Source organism: Phyllobates terribilis, unplaced genomic scaffold (genome assembly GCF_046119375.1).
Source record: "Phyllobates terribilis strain yellow unplaced genomic scaffold, ASM4611937v1 Scaffold_7__3_contigs__length_470593459, whole genome shotgun sequence".
Lineage (NCBI taxonomy): Eukaryota > Metazoa > Chordata > Amphibia > Anura > Dendrobatidae > Phyllobates > Phyllobates terribilis.
This window is the reverse complement of record NW_027362767.1, coordinates 72,622,761-72,635,234: the sequence shown is the minus strand read 5'-3', so window position 1 is coordinate 72,635,234 and position 12,474 is coordinate 72,622,761. Positions and strand designations below refer to the sequence as shown.

General features: G+C 50.4%; 1 protein-coding gene across 5 annotated transcripts in view; it reads right to left on the bottom strand.

Annotated features, from left to right (window-relative positions):
• ARMH4 (armadillo like helical domain containing 4) overlaps positions 1-12,474 on the bottom strand; it is a 241,653-nt gene that overhangs the window by 204,943 nt on the left and 24,236 nt on the right. The window lies entirely within an intron of this gene.

Genomic DNA, 12,474 nt, shown 5'->3' with positions numbered 1-12,474 from the left:
TATTCCTCCAATATTACAGGACGACCTCTCCTCTGCATGTAAGGCAGATGTGGATCCTATTGCTATGGGACATTTGGGGCATATCCTGTCAATATCTATAATAATATCCCAGATGGAAAAACCCTTTTAAGTTTAAATGCACCATAATTAGGAAGTATTGGATATATTTCCTGAATATATTTTAGAATTTCTTAATAAAGGAGCATCCCTCAAAATGTTTAGAGCATTGCCCATTTGAACTGCAAATAAAGAAAATAGTAGTGAAGTATTTGGTCACCTAGCACTGCTAGGTATCCCATTACAGTCAGGGCCACACTGCCCACTGCCCATTCTATCAAATGCCAGATTGGTCGGTCCGGGGGTGGTCTGCTTGGATCCACGGCAGCACATATCAGACAGTGGCGGCATGATTTTAGCCATATATGTTAAAACCTGAAACGCTGCAGCATCAGAGAAAAATATAGTGTAAAAGCTGATGGGGACCGAGCCGCACAGGAGACTAGTCATACAAGTGGGACCCCGGCGGCTTCTCTCCCCCCACTGCCAGTGACTGACTGACAGGTCTCTCTCTGTATGGGAGTCCACGGAGCACTATTAATACATGGAGGCACATAGGGGGCGCTAATAGTATATGGAGGTACATAGGGGGCACTAGTAATATGTGGAGGTACAGAGGGGTCACTATAACTATACAGAGGCACAGAAGGGGACAATTCTATATTGAGGCACATGGGGGGACTATTACCATATGAAGGCACATAGGTGGGCACAATTAATATATGGAGGTACAGAGGGGTCACAATAACTATATGGAGGCACAAAAGGGGATAATTCTATATTGATATGGGCACTATTACCATATGGAGGCACATTTGGAGGCACTATTGCTATATGAAGGCCCAGAGGGGGCGACTACTATATGAAGATGAGAGAGGGGGCACTATTACTATATAAAGGCCCAGAGGGGGGGGCACTACTATATGAAGATGAGAGAGGGGGCACTATTACTATATGAAGGCCCGGGGGGGGGGCACTACAATATGAAGATGAGAGAGGGGGCACTATTACTATATGAAGGCCCAGAGGGGGGGGGGGCACTACTATATGAAGATGAGAGAGGGGGCACTATTACTATATGAAGGCCCAGAGGGGGGGGGGCACTACTATATGAAGATGAGAGAGGGGGCACTATTACTATATGAAGGCCCAGAGGGGGGGGGGCACTACTATATGAAGATGAGAGAGGGGGCACTATTACTATATGAAGGCCCAGAGAGGGGGGGGCACTACTATATGAAGATGATAGAGGGGGCACTATTACTATATGAAGGCCCAGAGGGGGGGGCACTACAATATGAAGATGAGAGAGGGGGCACTATTACTATATGAAGGTCCAGGGGAGGGGGCACTACTATATGAAGATGAGAGAGGGGGCACTATTACTATATGAAGGTCCAGTGGGGGGGGGCACTACTATATGAAGATGAGAGAGGGGGCACTATTACTATATGAAGGCCCAGAGGGGGGGGGCACTACTATAAGATGAGAGAGGGGGCACTATTACTATATGAAGGCCCAGAGGGGGAGGGGCACTACTATATGAAGATGAGAGAGGGGGCACTATTACTATATGAAGGCCCAGAGGGGGGGGGGGCACTACTATATGAAGATGAGAGAGGGGGCCCTATTACTATATGAAGGCCCAGAGGGGGGGCACTACTATATGAAGATGAGAGAGGGGGCACTATTACTATATGAAGGCCCAGAGGGGGGGGGCACTACTATAAGAAGATGAGAGAGGGGGCACTATTACTATATGAAGGCCCAGAGGGGGAGGGGCACTACTATATGAAGATGAGAGAGGGGGCACTATTACTATATGAAGGCCCAGAGGGGGAGGGGGGGGCACTACTATATGAAGATGAGAGAGGGGGCACTATTACTATATGAAGGCCCAGAGGGGGGGGGTCACTACTATATGAAGATGAGAGAGGGGGCACTATTACTATATGAAGGCCCAGAGGGGGAGGGGCACTACTATATGAAGATGAGAGAGGGGGCACTATTACTATATGAAGGCCCAGGGGGGGGGCACTACTATATGAAGATGAGAGAGGGGGCACTATTACTATATGAAGGCCCAGGAGGGGGGGGCACTACTATATGAAGATGAGAAAGGGGGCACTATTACTATATGAAGGCCCAGAGGGGGAGGGGCATTACTATATGAAGATGAGAGAGGGGGCACTATTACTATATGAAGGCCCAGAGGGGGAGGGGCACTACTATATGAAGATGAGAGAGGGGGCACTATTACTATATGAAGGCCCAGAGGGGGAGGGGCACTACTATATGAAGATGAGAGAGGGGGCACTATTACTATATGAAGGCCCAGAGGGGGGGGCACTACTATATGAAGATAAGAGAGGGGGCACTATTACTATATGAAGGCCCAGAGGGGGAGGGGCATTACTATATGAAGATGAGAGAGGGGGCACTATTACTATATGAAGGCCCAGAGGGGGAGGGGCATTACTATATGAAGATAAGAGAGGGGGCACTATTACTATATGAAAGCCCAGAGGGGGAGGGGCACTAGTATATGAAGATGAGAGAGGGGGCACTATTACTATATGAAGGCCCAGAGGGGGAGGGGCACTACTATATGAAGATGAGAGAGGGGGCACTATTACTATATGAAGGCCCAGAGGGGGGGGGGTCACTACTATATGAAGATGAGAGAGGGGGCACTATTACTATATGAAGGCCCAGAGGGGGGGGGGCACTACAATATGAAGATGAGAGAGGGGGCACTATTACTATATGAAGGCCCAGAGGGGGGGCACTACTATATGAAGATGAGAGAGGGGGCACTATTACTATATGAAGGCCCAGAGGGGGGGACACTACTATATGAAGATGAGAGAGGGGGCACTATTACTATATGAAGGCCCAGAGGGGGGGGGCACTACTATATGAAGATGAGAGAGGGGGCACTATTACTATATGAAGGCCCAGAGGGGGGGGCACTACTATATGAAGATGAGAGAGGGGACACTATTACTATATGAAGGCCCAGAGGGGGGGGCACTACTATATGAAGATGAGACAGGGGGCCCTATTACTATATGAAGGCCCAGAGGGGGGGGCACTACTATATGAAGATGAGAGAGGGGGCACTATTACTATATGAAGGCCCAGAGGGGGGGGCACTACTATATGAAGATGAGAGAGGGGGCACTATTACTATATGAAGGCCCAGAGGGGGGGGGGGCACTACTATATGAAGATGAGAGAGGGGGCCCTATTACTATATGAAGGCCCAGAGGGGGGGCACTACTATATGAAGATGAGAGAGGGGGCACTATTACTATATGAAGGCCCAGAGGGGGGGGGCACTACTATAAGAAGATGAGAGAGGGGGCACTATTACTATATGAAGGCCCAGAGGGGGAGGGGCATTACTATATGAAGATGAGAGAGGGGGCACTATTACTATATGAAGGCCCAGAGGGGGAGGGGGGGGCACTACTATATGAAGATGAGAGAGGGGGCACTATTACTATATGAAGGCCCAGAGGGGGGGGGGGTCACTACTATATGAAGATGAGAGAGGGGGCACTATTACTATATGAAGGCCCAGAGGGGGAGGGGCACTACTATATGAAGATGAGAGAGGGGGCACTATTACTATATGAAGGCCCAGGGGGGGGGCACTACTATATGAAGATGAGAGAGGGGGCACTATTACTATATGAAGGCCCAGGAGGGGGGGGCACTACTATATGAAGATGAGAAAGGGGGCACTATTACTATATGAAGGCCCAGAGGGGGAGGGGCATTACTATATGAAGATGAGAGAGGGGGCACTATTACTATATGAAGGCCCAGAGGGGGAGGGGCACTACTATATGAAGATGAGAGAGGGGGCACTATTACTATATGAAGGCCCAGAGGGGGAGGGGCACTACTATATGAAGATGAGAGAGGGGGCACTATTACTATATGAAGGCCCAGAGGGGGGGGCACTACTATATGAAGATAAGAGAGGGGGCACTATTACTATATGAAGGCCCAGAGGGGGAGGGGCATTACTATATGAAGATGAGAGAGGGGGCACTATTACTATATGAAGGCCCAGAGGGGGAGGGGCACTACTATATGAAGATAAGAGAGGGGGCACTATTACTATATGAAGGCCCAGAGGGGGAGGGGCACTAGTATATGAAGATGAGAGAGGGGGCACTATTACTATATGAAGGCCCAGAGGGGGAGGGGCACTACTATATGAAGATGAGAGAGGGGGCACTATTACTATATGAAGGCCCAGAGGGGGAGGGGCACTACTATATGAAGATGAGAGAGGGGGCACTATTACTATATGAAGGCCCAGAGGGGGGGGCACTACTATATGAAGATAAGAGAGGGGGCACTATTACTATATGAAGGCCCAGAGGGGGAGGGGCATTACTAAATGAAGATGAGAGAGGGGACACTAATACTATATGAAGGCCCAGAGGGGGAGGGGCATTACTATATGAAGATAAGAGAGGGGGCACTATTACTATATGAAGGCCCAGAGGGGGAGGGGCACTACTATATGAAGATGAGAGAGGGGGCACTATTACTATATGAAGGCCCAGAGGGGGAGGGGCACTACTATATGAAGATGAGAGAGGGGGCACTATTACTATATGAAGGCCCAGAGGGGGGGGCACTACTATATGAAGATGAGAGAGGGGGCACTATTACTATATGAAGGCCCAGAGGGGGAGGGGCACTACTATATGAAGATGAGAGAGGGGGCACTATTACTATATGAAGGCCCAGAGGGGGAGGGGCACTACTATATGAAGATGAGAGAGGGGGCACTATTACTATATGAAGGCCCAGAGGGGGGGGGCACTACAATATGAAGATGAGAGAGGGGGCACTATTACTATATGAAGGCCCAGAGGGGGGGGGCACTACTATATGAAGATGAGAGAGGGGGCACTATTACTATATGAAGGTCCAGGGGGGGGGGCACTACTATATGAAGATGAGAGAGGGGGCACTATTACTATATGAAGGTCCAGGGGGGGGGGCACTACTATATGAAGATGAGAGAGGGGGCACTATTACTATATGAAGGCCCAGAGGGGGGGGGGCACTACTATGTGAAGATGAGAGAGGGGGCACTATTACTATATGAAGGCCCAGAGGGGGGGGGGACTACTATATGAAGATGAGAGAGGGGGCACTATTACTATATGAAGGCCCAGAGGGGGGGGCACTACTATATGAAGATGAGAAAGGGGGCACTATTACTATATGAAGGCCCAGAGGGGGAGGGGCATTACTATATGAAGATGAGAGAGGGGGCGCTATTACTATATGAAGGCCCAGAGGGGGGGGCACTACTATATGAAGATGAGAGAGGGGGCACTATTACTATATGAAGGCCCAGAGGGGGGGGCACTACTATAAGAAGATGAGAGAGGGGGCACTATTACTATATGAAGGCCCAGAGGGGGAGGGGCACTACTATATGAAGATGAGAGAGGGGGCGCTATTACTATATGAAGGCCCAGAGGGGGAGGGGGGGCACTACTATATGAAGATGAGAGAGGGGGCACTATTACTATATGAAGGCCCAGAGGGGGGGGGGCACTACTATATGAAGATGAGAGAGGGGGCACTATTACTATATGAAGGCCCAGAGGGGGGGCACTACTATATGAAGATGAGAGAGGGGACACTATTACTATATGAGGCCCAGAGGGGGGGGGGCACTACTATATGAAGATGAGAGAGGGGGCCCTATTACTAAATGAAGGCCCAGAGGGGGGGCACTACTATATGAAGATGAGAGAGGGGGCACTATTACTATATGAAGGCCCAGAGGGGGAGGGGCACTACTATATGAAGATGAGAGAGGGGGCACTATTACTATATGAAGGCCCAGAGGGGGGGGGGCACTACTATATGAAGATGAGAGAGGGGGCACTATTACTATATGAAGGCCCAGAGGGGGGGGCACTACTATATGAAGATGAGAGAGGGGGCACTATTACTATATGAAGGCCCAGAGAGGGGGGGGCACTACTATATGAAGATGATAGAGGGGGCACTATTACTATATGAAGGCCCAGAGGGGGGGGCACTACTATATGAAGATGAGAGAGGGGGCCCTATTACTATATGAAGGCCCAGAGGGGGGGGGGCACTACTATATGAAGATGAGAGAGGGGGCACTATTACTATATGAAGGTCCAGGGGGGGGTCACTACTATATGAAGATGAGAGAGGGGGCACTATTACTATATGAAGGTCCAGGGGGGGGCACTACTATATGAAGATGAGAGAGGGGGCACTATTACTATATGAAGGCCCAGAGGGGGGGGGGGCACTACTATATGAAGATGAGAGAGGGGGCACTATTACTATATGAAGGCCCAGAGGGGGGGGCACTACTATATGAAGATGAGAGAGGGGGCACTATTACTATAAGAAGGCCCAGAGGGGGGGCACTACTATATGAAGATGAGAGAGGGGGCACTATTACTATAAGAAGGCCCAGAGGGGGGGGCACTACTATATGAAGATGAGAGAGGGGGCACTATTACTATATGAAGGCCCAGAGGGGGGGGGGGGCACTACTATATGAAGATGAGAGAGGGGGCACTATTACTATATGAAGGCCCAGAGGGGGGGGCACTACTATATGAAGATGAGAGAGGGGGCACTATTACTATATGAAGGCCCAGAGGGGGGGGCACTACTATAAGAAGATGAGAGAGGGGGCACTATTACTATATGAAGGCCCAGAGGGGGAGGGGCACTACTATATGAAGATGAGAGAGGGGGCACTATTACTATATGAAGGCCCAGAGGGGGAGGGGGGCACTACTATATGAAGATGAGAGAGGGGGCACTATTACTATATGAAGGCCCAGAGGGGGGGGGGGTCACTACTATATGAAGATGAGAGAGGGGGCACTATTACTATATGAAGGCCCAGAGGGGGGGGGCACTACAATATGAAGATGAGAGAGGGGGCACTATTACTATATGAAGGCCCAGAGGGGGGGGGCACTACTATATGAAGATGAGAGAGGGGGCACTATTACTATATGAAGGCCCAGAGGGGGGGACACTACTATATGAAGATGAGAGAGGGGGCACTATTACTATATGAAGGCCCAGAGGGGGGGGCACTACTATATGAAGATGAGAGAGGGGGCACTATTACTATATGAAGGCCCAGAGGGGGGGGCACTACTATATGAAGATGAGAGAGGGGACACTATTACTATATGAAGGCCCAGAGGGGGGGGGCACTACTATATGAAGATGAGAGAGGGGGCCTATTACTATATGAAGGCCCAGAGGGGGGGGCACTACTATATGAGATGAGAGAGGGGGCACTATTACTATATGAAGGCCAAGAGGGGGGGGCACTACTATATGAAGATGAGAGAGGGGGCACTATTACTATATGAAGGCCCAGAGGGGGGGGGGCACTACTATATGAAGATGAGAGAGGGGGCCCTATTACTATATGAAGGCCAGAGGGGGGCACTACTATATGAAGATGAGAGAGGGGGCACTATTACTATATGAAGGCCCAGAGGGGGGGGGGCACTACTATAAGAAGATGAGAGAGGGGGCACTATTACTATATGAAGGCCCAGAGGGGGAGGGGCACTACTATATGAAGATGAGAGAGGGGGCACTATTACTATATGAAGGCCCAGAGGGGGAGGGGGGGGCACTACTATATGAAGATGAGAGAGGGGGCACTATTACTATATGAAGGCCCAGAGGGGGAGGGGTCACTACTATATGAAGATGAGAGAGGGGGCACTATTACTATATGAAGGCCCAGAGGGGGAGGGGCACTACTATATGAAGATGAGAGAGGGGGCACTATTACTATATGAAGGCCCAGGGGGGGGCACTACTATATGAAGATGAGAGAGGGGGCACTATTACTACATGAAGGCCCAGGAGGGGGGGGCACTACTATATGAAGATGAGAAAGGGGGCACTATTACTATATGAAGGCCCAGAGGGGGAGGGGCATTACTATATGAAGATGAGAGAGGGGGCACTATTACTATATGAAGGCCCAGAGGGGGAGGGGCACTACTATATGAAGATGAGAGAGGGGGCACTATTACTATATGAAGGCCCAGAGGGGGAGGGGCACTACTATATGAAGATGAGAGAGGGGGCACTATTACTATATGAAGGCCCAGAGGGGGAGGGGGGGCACTACTATATGAAGATGAGAGAGGGGGCACTATTACTATATGAAGGCCCAGAGGGGGGGGGGGTCACTACTATATGAAGATGAGAGAGGGGGCACTATTACTATATGAAGGCCCAGAGGGGGGGGGGCACTACAATATGAAGATGAGAGAGGGGGCACTATTACTATATGAAGGCCCAGAGGGGGGGGCACTACTATATGAAGATGAGAGAGGGGGCACTATTACTATATGAAGGCCCAGAGGGGGGGACACTACTATATGAAGATGAGAGAGGGGGCACTATTACTATATGAAGGCCCAGAGGGGGGGGGCACTACTATATGAAGATGAGAGAGGGGGCACTATTACTATATGAAGGCCCAGAGGGGGGGGCACTACTATATGAAGATGAGAGAGGGGACACTATTACTATATGAAGGCCCAGAGGGGGGGCACTACTATATGAAGATGAGAGAGGGGGCCCTATTACTATATGAAGGCCCAGAGGGGGGGGCACTACTATATGAAGATGAGAGAGGGGGCACTATTACTATATGAAGGCCCAGAGGGGGGGGCACTACTATATGAAGATGAGAGAGGGGGCACTATTACTATATGAAGGCCCAGAGGGGGGGGGGCACTACTATATGAAGATGAGAGAGGGGGCCCTATTACTATATGAAGGCCCAGAGGGGGGCACTACTATATGAAGATGAGAGAGGGGGCACTATTACTATATGAAGGCCCAGAGGGGGGGGGGCACTACTATAAGAAGATGAGAGAGGGGGCACTATTACTATATGAAGGCCCAGAGGGGGAGGGGCACTACTATATGAAGATGAGAGAGGGGGCACTATTACTATATGAAGGCCCAGAGGGGGAGGGGGGGGCACTACTATATGAAGATGAGAGAGGGGGCACTATTACTATATGAAGGCCCAGAGGGGGAGGGGTCACTACTATATGAAGATGAGAGAGGGGGCACTATTACTATATGAAGGCCCAGAGGGGGAGGGGCACTACTATATGAAGATGAGAGAGGGGGCACTATTACTATATGAAGGCCCAGGGGGGGGGCACTACTATATGAAGATGAGAGAGGGGGCACTATTACTATATGAAGGCCCAGGAGGGGGGGGCACTACTATATGAAGATGAGAAAGGGGGCACTATTACTATATGAAGGCCCAGAGGGGGAGGGGCATTACTATATGAAGATGAGAGAGGGGGCACTATTACTATATGAAGGCCCAGAGGGGGAGGGGCACTACTATATGAAGATGAGAGAGGGGGCACTATTACTATATGAAGGCCCAGAGGGGGAGGGGCACTACTATATGAAGATGAGAGAGGGGGCACTATTACTATATGAAGGCCCAGAGGGGGGGGCACTACTATATGAAGATAAGAGAGGGGGCACTATTACTATATGAAGGCCCAGAGGGGGAGGGGCATTACTATATGAAGATGAGAGAGGGGGCACTATTACTATATGAAGGCCCAGAGGGGGAGGGGCATTACTATATGAAGATAAGAGGGGGGGCACTATTACTATATGAAGGCCCAGAGGGGGAGGGGCACTAGTATATGAAGATGAGAGAGGGGGCACTATTACTATATGAAGGCCCAGAGGGGGAGGGGCACTACTATATGAAGATGAGAGAGGGGGCACTATTACTATATGAAGGCCCAGAGGGGGAGGGGCACTACTATATGAAGATGAGAGAGGGGGCACTATTACTATATGAAGGCCCAGAGGGGGGGGCACTACTATATGAAGATAAGAGAGGGGGCACTATTACTATATGAAGGCCCAGAGGGGGAGGGGCATTACTATATGAAGATGAGAGAGGGGACACTATTACTATATGAAGGCCCAGAGGGGGAGGGGCACTACTATATGAAGATAAGAGAGGGGGCACTATTACTATATGAAGGCCCAGAGGGGGAGGGGCACTACTATATGAAGATGAGAGAGGGGGCACTATTACTATATGAAGGCCCAGAGGGGGAGGGGCACTACTATATGAAGATGAGAGAGGGGGCACTATTACTATATGAAGGCCCAGAGGGGGGGGGCACTACTATATGAAGATGAGAGAGGGGGCACTATTACTATATGAAGGCCCAGAGGGGGAGGGGCACTACTATATGAAGATGAGAGAGGGGGCACTATTACTATATGAAGGCCCAGAGGGGGAGGGGCACTACTATATGAAGATGAGAGAGGGGGCACTATTACTATATGAAGGCCCAGAGGGGGAGGGGCACTACTATATGAAGATGAGAGAGGGGGCACTATTACTATATGAAGGCCCAGAGGGGGAGGGGCACTACTATATGAAGATGAGAGAGGGGGCACTATTACTATGTGGTGGCATAGAGGGATGGAGAGACCTGAACTAATAGCCTCATGAATGCCAATGTTTAGGACAGGAGACCCGTGAAATATGGACTTCTGATTTCAGACTCCGTTGTATGATCGCACTCCACACTTTCCACAAACCAGACAGTCGTTTCGCTATGTAACAATAAGTTCACTGGGCAACGCTCTGATTTCTCACAGATGAAAGTCAATGGCCATTAGTTATGTTATTCTAACATTTCTTTTATGTTTGTGAAGCTATGTGACCACAGAGGCCGAGAAGATAGGAGCAAACCAAGTCCACGTTTCAGAGTTATGTCATACATTCACCGCCGATAATACACAGCCAAAAACTTCAGAAGACTGAATATACAGAAGTATATAGCCTGACGTATACCTCGGTGCACCACCCTGAAGTATACCTCGGTGCACCACCCTGACGTATACCTCGGCGTACCACCCTGAACTATACCTCGGCGTACCACCCTGAACTATACCTCGGTGCACCACCCTGAACTATATACCTTTGTGCACCACCCTGAAGTATTACTCGGTGCACCACCCTGAAGTATACCTCGGCACACCACCCTGAACTATACCTCGGTGCACCACCCTGAACTATACCTCGGTGCACCACCCTGAAGTATACCTTGGTGCACCACCCTGAACTATACCTCGGTGCACCACCCTGAACTATACGTAGGTGCACCACCCTGAACTATACCTCGGTGCACCACCCTGAAGTATATCTCGGTGCACCACCCTGAACTATATACCTTTGTGCACCACCCTGAAGTATACCTCGGTGCACCACCCTGAAGTATACCTCGGTTCACCACCCTGAACTATACCTCGGTGCACCACCCTGAAGTATACCTCGGTGCACCACCCTGAAGTATACCTCGGTGCACCACCCTGAACTATATACCTTTGTGCACCACCCTGAAGTATTACTCGGTGCACCACCCTGAAGTATACCTCGGTTCACCACCCTGAACTATACCTCAGTGCACCACCCTGAAGTATACCTCTGGGCATCACCCTGAAGTATTACTCGGCGCACCACCCTGAAGTATTACTCGGTGCACCACCCTGAAGTATACCTCGGCGCATTACCCTGAAGTATTACTCGTTGCACCACCCTGAACTATACCTCGTTGCACCACCCTGAACTATAACTCGGCGCGCCACCCTGAACTATACCTCGGTGCACCACCCTGAACTATACCTCGGTGCACCAACCTGAAGTATTACTCGGTGCACCACCCTGAAGTATACCTAGGCGCACCACCCTGAACTATACCTCGGAGCACCACCCTGAACTATACCTCGGTGCACCACCCTGAACTATACCTCGGTGCACCACCCTAAACTATACCTCGGCGCACCACCCTGAACTATACCTCGGTACACCACCCTGAACTATACCTCGGTGCACCACCCTGAAGTATACCTCGGTGCACCACCCTGAACTATACCTTGGCGCACCACCCTGAAGTATACCTCGGTGCACCACCCTGAACTATATACCTTTGTGCACCACCCTGAAGTATTACTCGGTGCACCACCCTGAACTATACCTTGGCGCACCACCCTGAACTATACCTCGGTGCACCACCCTGAACTATATACCTTTGTGCACCACCCTGAAGTATTACTCGGTGCACCACCCTGAAGTATACCTCGGTTCACCACCCTGAACTATACCTCAGTGCACCACCCTGAAGTATACCTCAGGGCATCACCCTGAAGTATTACTCGGCGCACCACCCTGAAGTATTACTCGGTGCACCACCCTGAAGTATACCTCGGCGCATCACCCTGAAGTATTACTCGTTGCACCACCCTGAACTATACCTCGGTGCACCACCC